Source organism: Trachypithecus francoisi, unplaced genomic scaffold (assembly GCF_009764315.1).
Source record: "Trachypithecus francoisi isolate TF-2019V2 unplaced genomic scaffold, Tfra_2.0 Lachesis_group8, whole genome shotgun sequence".
Classification (NCBI taxonomy): domain Eukaryota; kingdom Metazoa; phylum Chordata; class Mammalia; order Primates; family Cercopithecidae; genus Trachypithecus; species Trachypithecus francoisi.
The window spans coordinates 59,572,463-59,581,600 of NW_022681473.1; the positions used below are offsets into that span (position 1 = coordinate 59,572,463).

The 9,138-nt window shown below is 43.8% G+C and overlaps 1 pseudogene; it reads left to right on the forward strand.

The window, feature by feature from the left end:
• The first annotated feature begins 7,695 nt into the window (after positions 1-7,695).
• Positions 7,696-8,643, forward strand: LOC117081304 (annotated as a pseudogene).
• Positions 8,644-9,138: the final 495 nt, after the last annotated feature.

The window sequence follows — 9,138 nt, forward strand, 5'->3', positions numbered from 1 at the left end:
CTGTGTGGGGCACCTGAATACCAGTGCTAGTTCCCAGCCCCAAACAGCTCCTGGAGAAGGGGTGAGTGAGGGGACTGAGGAACAGCCCACTCTCACCATGGTCCTCTGGGATCTTAACTAGAGGGGACCCCATGTCCCCCACATATCTGTGAGATGGCAGGGGGATATGTCTGGGGAGCAGGCAGAGACAGGGGTTCAGCTGGCATAGAGGCCAGGTGATTTTGTGCATGGGACACCTCTGGCAGAGTGTGGCCATAGGCACCCATCCCCTAGGGCTCCTCATCTACATCCAAGAGGCTGTTGCCCTAGCTGAGCATTGAACCAAGAGAGAGCAGGGCCAGCTTCCCTGTGGAACTAGGGCACCTCTGATCGGCAGGCCCTCTTGCCTGCCAGCCTCTCCCAAGACCCTTGCCTTGTTGCCCTGCAGGAGCATGTGCACAGTGCAACCTCCATTGCCCAGCCTGTGTGCTTTCCTCTCCCTGAGTATTTTCTCAGACACCTGGGTGCATGTTGGATCCCCCAGCACAGCTAGAACCCAACCCCATGGGATGTCTAGGTTTCCCATGGTTGGTGGTTACAGCTCAAGAACACAGAGCTGAGATCTGTGGCCGGCACTCAAGCATGGGAGGGAGCACCACTCTCAGGGCACTGAGACGGGTGAGATGTGTGGGTCAGTGGGCCAGTGTGGAAGCGAGGCATGCCTCCTTCTGCAGGGCTAGTCCGGAAAGATTGTGATATATATTCCTGTCACAGCTTCTGCTCGAGGAAGCCCTGAGGTCCGGAACACTTATGAAATGCGGGCATGGCACAGTGATCAGAGGCGGCTCCCCTAAGGCACCCTTGTTTAGGGAGTCATGTCTGCCTCTACCCCCACCACAAAGCACACCTGTAAATGTGAAGAAATATTAAAGAGCCTAGTGAGACTAAGAGTCTATCTACTGGCTATTACTCTTAAACACCATCTACTGGATCACACCATTTACTGGATCACACCGTCTACTGGATCACAGCCAAAATACAACACTAAAAATTATTCTGCTAATATATACACTTTGTGAAACCAAGCTCAAGAATTTATCCACACATAAAGTTCCTATACAGACCCTTAGCCCTCTGATAGCACCTAAAAATGAACGAAGCTGAATACAGTCAACTAACACCACAGTTAAAGGAATACTACCTCCCCAGATGAGAAAGAATCAGCTCAAGAACTCTGGCAATTCAAAAATCCAGAGTGACCCCTTACCTTCAAACAAGCCCACTAGCTCTCACCACCAGTTCTTAACTAGACTGAAATAACTGAAATAACAGGCATAAAATTCAGAATCTGGATGGTAAGGAAGCTTATTGAGATCAAAGAGAAAGTTGAAACACAATCCAAGGAATCCAGTAAAACAATCCAAGAGCTGAAAGATGAAATAGCTGTTTTAAGAAAGAACCAAACTGAACTTCTAGACCTGAAAAATTCACCTAACGGATTTCATGATACAGTTTGAAGTATTAACAGTAGAAAAGACAGAGCTGAAAAAAGAATCTCAAAACCTGAATACCAGTCTTTTGAATAAACTCAGTCAGACAGAAATATAGAAAAAAGAATTTCAAATAATGAACAAAACCTCTAAAAAATGTGGGATTATGTTAACAGACCAAACTTATTATTCATTGGCATTCTTGAGAGAGATGGAGAGAGAGTTAGCAATTTGGAAAATATATTTGAGGGTATAATCCATGAAAATTTCCATAATCTCAAAGAGGTTGATATGCAAATTTTTAACATTGATCTCTTAGATGTTCATCAAGAATTCCTTACTTTATAAGTTTTATTTTATTTTTTATTTTTTGAGACGAAATCTTGCTCTGTTGCCCAGGCTGGAGTGCAGTGGCCGGATCTCAGCTCACTGCAAGCTCCGCCTCCCGGGTTCACGCTATTCTCCTGCCTCAGCTTCCGGAGTAGCTGGGACTACAGGCGCCTGCCACCTCGCCCGGCTAGTTTTTTTGTATTTTTTAGTAGAGACGGGGTTTCACCGTGTTAGCCAGGATGGTCTCGATCTCCTGACCTCGTGATCCGCCCGTCTCGGCCTCCCAAAGTGCTGGGATTACAGGCTTGAGCCACCGCGCCCGGCCAACTTTACAAGTTTTAAATGTTCCTTTTAATGCTAGTGAGTGATTCTGGAACATCCTATTGGTATCCTTCAACTTTTCTCTGTAATGTTTCCTCATTTGAGAAGCTTTCTGTGGTCCCCGTATACTTAATTAGATGATCTTTCTCCAAGGTGTTTCCATCTCTCCAAGGTGTGGCCACAGATCTTTGCTCGTACCTCTGCTTTGCCCCTTGGTAGTATTTTGCCTTAGATTGATGAGTATCTTTTACCTGACCCTGTTTAAAATCTCTATATTTCTTTCCAGAACCTTAAGAGGAATTCAGAAAATATTTTTCTGATCTGTATTATTGATCTCAGGACTCTTGACTGTGTTTGAAACTTCAGCCTTGTCCTCATCTCTTGATGTTTTATGCAATGTTTGACTTTAGGAGAAGGTTATGAGTTTCAGTCATGTGGTCCTCATTCACACTAATCTATGTCCCTGTTCTAAGGCTTTTCTTTAATTCCTGGGTCCCAAGTCTTGTTTGAGTTATCTGTTCATCTCCTCTGTGCCTCTTGGACTGATCTTTTTGTTGCTCTTGTTCCTTGTCCTGCCTACTCTTTCCTTCTCCGTTGGGTTTCTGGGTTGATGTTTTGCTATTTCATAATACCTATCTCCTGCCACCTAAGAGTTATCATAGTATTGTTTGTCCTAAATTCACTGTTACCAATGTTGGTTTATCTGCCAGAAAATATGTTAGGGTCCACAATCTTGCTCCTACATGAAATGACACATGCTATATCTTCTAATTCCCCTTGAAACTGAGTTAGTACCCTTAGAATGTGCCCTTCCTAAATGGATGGCCTGATTCAGGATACTGACTGTTCCCAATGAACCCTGTGCTGTTCCCTTCTGATACAGCTTGTGTCGACCTCTGTCTTTTGGATAAAGGATTATTATTCTGAAGACACATAGACCTGACTGTGTCCTGAATTGTATATACTTTTATGCATTTGTTATTTTTTAACTTTTTCTGTTTTTAAAAAATTTTTAATTATTTTAAAATTTAAAATTTTTAATTATTTAAAAAATTTTTGTGGGTACATAGTAGGTACACATTTTTTGGTATGCATTTTTTCTTGTGTTTCCTTTGGCTTCATAAAATATTATTTATCCCTCACCAGGAGTTTCTTCCTGCATTTGAACAATCCATGAAGGATCATGCATACAACTAGAAGTCTTCTCCTATGTAAGCTGAACACACTCAGTTCTCTAACTCCTCCCTACCACTGTAGTGTTGTAATGTCTACATCTTTTATACTCTTGGATACTTTCCAATAGATTAATCTAGCTCTCTTTTCAGGAGGAATTTTTGTGGGTGAGACGAAAGTCAAATGTAGGGAGACCAGTTGAGATGAGCAAAAGTCGTTGAGTAATTTCACTAAGATTAGAAAATGTATGACTAGCAATACCTGTAGGACCTGGCCTAGCCTTGTACCTACCATTTCAATTCCAGGTATAGGAAACATTTGCTGTTTTCTCCAAACTTATTCTCTGGCCAGGTTCTTCATTCTTGTAAATGTTCTCACTTATTAATTCACTCTTCCGCTCATGGTCCCACCTATGTCAGTGGGAGTTTTCTAGGGAATGTTCTGTGCTGGTTCTGGGGGTGCCCCTCCTCATCTCCCTGCCTTCTTACTCAGCTTCCCTAGATCAGATTTTTCTGGGCCATCAAGCTGGGTGGTCCCACTGACATAGGACAGGTGAGCCCCAAAGTGGAGCTTAGCCTATGAGGGTTCTTGGCTTCGCTCAGGAAAAAATTCAAGGGCAAGTAGGTTGTAGAGTAGAAGAAAATGGCTTTATTGAAGTGGCAGTGTTACAGCTTTGGCAGTATTACAGCTCTGGAAGTGCCACAGCTCTGTGAGTGTTCCCGCAGAGCAGGGATACCCCACAGAGAGTGTGCTGAGAGTAGCAGCTCAGGGCAGTTTTGTAGTCATATTTATAGGTATTTTTAAATTTTTTTTGAGATGGAGTCTCCCTCTGTCACCCAGGCTGGAGTTCAGTGGTGTGATCTCAGCTCACTGCAAACTCCACCTCCTGGGTTAAAGCGATTCCCCTGCCTCAGCCTCTCTGAGTAGCTGAGACTACAGGCACATGCCACCATACCTGGCTAATTTTTGAATTTTTAGTAGAGACGGGGTTTTGCCGTGTTGGTCAGACTGGTCTTGAACTCTTGACCTCAGGTGATCTGCCTGCCTTGGCCTTCCAAAGTGCTGGGATTACAGGCATGAGCCACCACGCCCGTGCTATATCTACTTTTAATTACATGTAGATTAAGGAGCAGCGTATGCAGAAATCTTTAGGGAAAGTGTAGTAACTTCTGGGTCATTGGGTCATTGCCATGGAAAGGGGCAGTAACTCCAAGATGTCCTGGCAATGGTAAACCGACATGGCAAACTAGCGGACATGTCTTATGGAAAGCAGCTTCTGCCCCATCCCTGTTTTAGCTACTCCTCGACTTAGTCTGGCGTCTGAGCTCAGCCTCTGGAGTTGAATCCTGCCTCCTACCTCACCATTCCCCATGACAGGAAGCCTTTCCTTCCTCCTCACTGCAGGGCCTTGGCAAGGCACGCTGGAGTATGCCGTTCAAAATATTCCCTGCTGGGGGAATAGCCCAGGGAGAGACCTTTTTAGAACTTTGTTTGAAGTGGAGGCAAAAGTACTAATTGGTGTCTAGGTGGTGGGAACTTTACCTTGGATCCCTACAGACAATGCTTGAAAAAATGCCCATTAAATACCCTGTTCTTCACATTTGACTAGTAGCTTAACTTCTCGTCACCCTGTAAGTCAGTCAATGCAGCTCTTTGGTAAGTAATGGCTAAGGGAAGGCACAAGGAAGAGAAATAAATACAGGTGACATCCACATATTAACTTATCCCTAGCCTCCCCATATCTGGACAATTTGATAGGCGATCTGGGGTGTAATTACATGCTCTTGATATCACTAGGGGAAATCAGAAATACAGGACATGCTCTTGATATCACTAGGGGAAATCAGAAATACAGGGAATGCTGTGTACATTGTCAGGAGCTTATCTGGACCTTTGGTATTGTGTGAAACAGGCAAAGATGGGATTGGGTATGTGGGAATTTTTCACATCAAAGCAGGAAAACCTCCTTCTAGTCCTGGGTGATCAGTAAGTTATTTGGAGGACTGCTCCTCTTTGAAGCCTATGAGGTGAATCACAGGGAAACATTTATGAAAGCACCTAAGTCCTGAGCTCCTGATTCCTGGGCCCATTGCCTCCCTTTACCTACTTCTCTGATGGAGGGAGAGGAGCTGAGCTTACTTTTCTTGAGGTAGAAGGATATAATGAGGGACATTTTCTGGGTCATGAGGGGATAGTTGGGACATCAGGTGTAATGATCTATTAGTTTTCTGAAGACAGAGGCTTAAGGATGGGCTTCTTTGAGGATGATTTGAAGCAGATGCTCAAGTGATGAGAGTCATATTTCTTGACACTCTCCCTCCTCCTCCCAACACCACACCCTGGGGTTGCTGAGAGAAAGAATGTGTTATTTGGAAGAATGAAGGGAGAAACATGAGAGAGGATATAGTGTTTTTGACTGGGTTTCTCCTGTTAACTACTACACGTTATCCACCCATGGGATGCATCTATCTGGTCACCTTTGCCAAGTCAAATCCATTGTCTGTGAATTTCAAAAATTTCTCTTGTTCTTAACTAAACTGCTCCCTGTGTGCCATTTATTGCTTACAATTCAGTGAAGATAATAATAATAATATTTTCAGCATTTGACAAAGCATTTTCACGTATTGTACATCTCCTTCAGTTCTCACAATGATCCTGTGAGGCAGATTTTAGTTTACTCCTTTCACATGTGAAGACAACTATGGCTTGAAAATGGTTAGATGCTTTGCTGAAAGTCACAGGCAGACATATGGCAGAAATAGTACCTCAAACCAGGATCTTGACTTCTATCGTGGAGTTTATTCCATGACACAAGAACTATAGGTCCATGTAGATTTCCCATCTTCCCAGCCCTCTCACCGTCTGTTGTCATTGCAGTCTTCTCAGCAGCTGTGGTTGAAGGTATGGGCAATAACTATGTGTTCTCTTGGAGAGAAAAGCAAAATTTCCTTGGCTGTTTTAGATCTGTAGTGTTTCTTCTTTCTTAGACTATGTTCCAGGCTGACTTCTGCTCCTTTCCCTCACACTTAGAGACCTCTTCTTGCTGTTATTAAGGCTGCACCTTTTATGCCTAGAATGTGAATCACTTGTCTCACATTCCAAAGCCCTCCCTGGCCCTAGTCCCAGGTATATGTGAGTCCTGTGTTTGTCTCTCACTTGAGAGGATTGTGGTACTTGAAGTATTGGGGATATTGGGGGATTCACATGATCTCTAAATCATTCCTTGTCTGCCCTATTATCTGATCACTCTGTACTTCCTACCTTTGGCCATGGGGCCCTGGAGTTTCTTCCTTGGCTCTGAAATAGCCACTGCTAACATGGTGATAGGAGGATGGCTTCCTAGCTTGGAAGTCAGTGGATGTAAGCTGCAGTCTGATTCTGTCACTATAGGGAGCTATAGCCCTGGGAAATTTACTTTTTCCAGACATCAGTTTTCTAGTAAATAAAATGAATATGTTGAATGTAATATATGTTAGGGACATGAATAATGATGAATAATGTTGTACACTCTTAATGTAATAACCTGAAAAGAAGAACTGGAGGGCACATCTGCCAAAGTTTCTCATGATCTCAGTAAGGTGACTGTGGTATAGAATTTTTTGGCTTTCACATTATTGTTATTACCAGAGCTTTTGTTTATCCAGGTCACCACAACTCTGAGCTTTGTGTCTATCTCTGTACAACACCAACCTGAAGGAGCAGAAAATACAGGAGGTGGTAAAGCAGACAACCATTGAGATATCTGGTAGAGGACCAAGTGAAGTGGACAGGAATATCCAAAGAAGAGCCTGATCAGTGTTGAAATTATCAGGGACCATATGTTATTCTTGTAACATATGTTATATGTAAACTTGATAGTCAAATGAAGTTTGAAAGAGTAGAATGTCTCTAAATTAAGGGATTTTTCAGATGTTAGAATTTTTGGCAATTTTAGATGAGGCTTAGTGGGATAAGACTGGAGAACTATTTGAGGTCAGCATTGATTGAATCAAGCACCTGAATTCAAAACTTGGGGATATGAGCTTAATGGGATAATTGTTATTCAACAACAAGCCCTGGGTATCTACTTAAACCTGTTTATGTGAATTTCCCCAGGTCACACATATTGTAGAATATCTAATACTAGAAACTGGTTTCTGAACTTCCTGTCTAATGCATTTGCCACTGGACAAATCTCACCCAATGCATTTCCCACTAACTTGCCTCTTCTGTGTTTGAAGACCTTGCAGAAATATTGACTAAACTGAAAATTATTTTTTACTCTTTTCTGAGAACTGTAGGGGAGAGTGATGTGGTGGTGATGGTGTCAGTGAGAGCATATGTCCTGAGCTCCCAACTGCTACATCACTGAATTTTATCAGCCTGCCTTTCTCTGCAATGTCACTTTGTACTTCCGTGTGAGATGATAACCACGGTTTTTCCCAATAATTCTGTTCTCTTCCCACATACTTTCTTCCTGGATGGCATCCCAGGATTGACTGCCGCCCACATTTGGGTCTCACTTCCCTTTTGCTTTATGTTTTTCCTGTCATTGACTGGGAATGGTGTCCTACTTTTTCTCATTGGGACAGAACATAGGCCTTCACCAGCCCATGTTTCTTTTTCTTGCCATGCTCTCCTTTATCGACTTGGTCCTCTCTCTCTCCACACTGCCTAAGATGCTGGCTATTTTCTGGTTTGGTGCTACAGCCATCAGCTCCTACTCCTGTCTTTCCCAGATGTTCTTCACCCATGCATTCTCTGCCATGGAGTCAGGGGTGCTAGTGGCCATAGCCCTGGACTGCTCTGTGGCCATGCGTTATGCAACCATCCTTACACCTGTTGTTGTTGCCAAGATTGGAGGCCTGGTGGTGTTGCGAGGGATGGGATTGACCATCTCCTTTCCAAGATTGGCTCATAGGCTGCCGTACTGTGGCTCTCACACACCTATACCTACTGTGAGCATATGGCAGTGGTGAAGCTGGCCTGTGGGGCCACCACTGTGGACAACCTCTATGCCTTTGCCATGGCAATCCTTCTTGGTGTGGGGGATGTGGCCTTTATTGCCTATTCTTATGGGCAGATTGTGAGGATTGCAATGCATTTTCCTTCACCTGAGGCACGTGCTAAAGCAGGCGGCACATGTATAGCCCATGTCTGTGTCATCCTCTTCTTCTATGGACCTGGCTTTCTTTCTGTGGTCATGCAGCACTTTGGACCATCCACAGCTTCTGCTGCCAAGGTCATCCTTGCCAATCTCTGCTTGCCCTTTCCGCAGGCACTGGATCCCTTTGTCTATGGCATAAAGACCAAGCAGATCCGGGAGCGGCTGTTGGTGATTCTGAGCCCCAAGTGGATTGAGCCTACCTGAGTGTAGTTATCATCAGCTGGACTTCAGGGGCCCGGGTGGCCCTACCTCACTAGGTGAAAGCCCCATAGCCCAGGTCATGTGGAGAGAGTAAAAAGAAAGCAGGGAAAGTTATCCTAGGGGTTTGTAAGTTAGGAAATCTCTTCTGAGGCCTATGGTATTTATATATTGGGATGGAAAATGATTAGAAGGGCTGGGGTATCTCAACTGATCAATAAGCAGGAAATCTTTCTGATACCTTTTTCTTCTGAAAGTTTATTATTTGTGTTGGTAAGATAAATGCATCAGGTAATATGATGGATCTGAAGTCAAGTGTTTTAGGAGATCAGAAAGAGATGAGCTGGACATAGGAAAATATGGGGCACCTCCCACCACCACAGAGCTCATTCACAGCCAGTCCATGGGAAGAGACTGGCCTCTCTACCACCTACTTAGCTTCAGCGAAAGAAGGGTGGCTAACTATGGAGATAATCCTGAATTCAAATTTATGAGAGAAAT